The sequence below is a fragment of the Gossypium arboreum genome, chromosome 6 (assembly GCF_025698485.1).
Source record: "Gossypium arboreum isolate Shixiya-1 chromosome 6, ASM2569848v2, whole genome shotgun sequence".
In the NCBI taxonomy this organism is placed as follows: domain Eukaryota; kingdom Viridiplantae; phylum Streptophyta; class Magnoliopsida; order Malvales; family Malvaceae; genus Gossypium; species Gossypium arboreum.
In genome coordinates, this window is record NC_069075.1 from 111,542,965 (window position 1) to 111,545,276 (window position 2,312).

A 2,312-nucleotide genomic window follows, 5' to 3' on the forward strand; every position below is an offset into this window, starting at 1 on the left:
CCCCTCAATTTACAAGTTTCACAATTTAGTCCTTAATAAGCATTTTTATCAAAAATTACTTAATAAAACATGATAATCTAACATCAAATATTTATTTTTCATCATGAAACAACAAAAAAAAAACAAGCTCTCATCAATGGGAATCACAAAATACACAACCAATTCAAAAATTCAAGCAGGGGCTAGCTAGTATTCGAAGCAACGATCTCAAAAACATAAAAATTATCAAAAACTAAAAAAAATCCATACCTTAATTTGATCTCCAAAGTGCCGAACCCTTAAACAAAGAAAATGTCTTTTTTTTTTTCACTTACATACGGCTATATGGATGAACAATCCACTAACTTTATGATTTGTTTTATTTATTTACAAATTAATATACCATTTACAAAATTATCCTTTGTAATTTAATTAAGAAACCATATAATGGCTGTCCTTAACCGTCCATACCACTATTAAATGGCCTAATTTAATTTTAAGGCCTCCATATTAAAAAGAACATAGCAATATAGCACATTAACAATTAGCATGGCACTTTTACATTTTACGCGATTAAGTCCTTTTTTCAAATTAAGCATACAAACGATAAAATTTCCACACGAAACTTTCACACATATCAATTCACATATTATAAACACGGAAATAATATTAAAATATTTTTTCGACCTGGATTTGTGGTCCTAAAACCACTATTCCGACTAGGGTCTAAACCGGTCATTACAACTCTCCTCACTTTGGAATTTTCATCTTGAAAATCTTACCGTAAAGTAGAGTAATGGATTTTCTTCGACATGGTACATTACTAATTCACACATTATTTTGAATTTCATATTTCTTTAATGCCAAGTAAGATTCGATCTATCTTTTGCTATACATCATATCAAATCGAATGTTTATAACTATATAGAATTACATTCATTTTACGCTCAATTTCTCGATAACATTAATCCCGCAGATCATTACCTCATAAACTCGATATCGAAACAACAGAGTTCGATAACTACAACCATACGATACCTCATATTATGTCATTAATATAATCACATGATAGCTTATCGAACAGCAATAGTCCTTCTTTTTTGCCTTCAAACTCTTACACATTGACAAAACATAGTTTCAAGAATTTGAATTCTTTTTTCCGACACGGCACAATCTCATACTCAAAGCTTATAGTAATTTCTTCTAAAATCACAATATAACTTCTAGATTTCATCGAAACAAGATTAAATAGGCACCACGTGTGAACCGACAATCCCTAAAATGAATAACTCAACCGATTTATCAAAAGAGAAATCTATGCATACAGAAAGACTTATTTAGACAGTCATCGACAATTCCGATAACATCTATCTTTTTCAAAGATGAAGATAATCTCGATACAGAATTGATCAACACTCTATTTCTATAATCAACAAAGTCAGGAATACCATATTTCACATTCATTCAATGATATCACATTTCAAATTGTTGTGCATCTTGTTAATCCAGTATGAATAGACAAACTACCACTTGGAGTTTCTTGTAGCAGTTGTTACATAATCGTAGAGCTTTTCAATATACACACTCTGTCTCGAAATAACAATTAATCTTCAATTCCACATTTGAGGTTCTAAATTGGAAATCAATTTATGCTGAACCCCTTTTAAACTTATAATTCGTTGACACATTTCTGAATTTCACAACTTCGCTAAATAGACATTTATTTAGCTTCAAATCCAGCTAACAATTGTTCATCATCTGATAAGATCAATCACGTATTCATTGCTCGTAAAACACACAAAAATTTCCCATTCAGAACATCCAAAACTATAATCATTTCCCTCAGAAAATAATCACTTACAGACTTAAAAGTTTTTTGATGATTCGAGCTAGCCTTGTTGTGCCAAGTTCGGATCTTTCTCTGACATTAAACTTTTTAAACTCTTATAGTCATCGAATATGTCACATAACCCTTTTATACGACTTTAAGCGTATGAAATCACAAGATATCTCTCGTACATTCTTGTATTAGAACACATTTTGAATCATGCAATAACGTATGGCTGAAAATCATAAACTCTTTATTTAACTCAGACTGAACTAGAACTGATGTTTCAGTTGACAATATCACCGTGCAAAAAGGAAAACTTCAACAATCGAATTAACTTTAATTTACCACAATATTTCTCAAGTAGAATGGTTCCGAAAGATATAATTCTATATCAATTATCCCTCAAATCACATATGTACATTCAAAGCTTATTTCCGGTCTAATGGATAAATTCAAATACATATAGTTCAATCATCTTTTTAATCAAATAATTCGAGTCAGA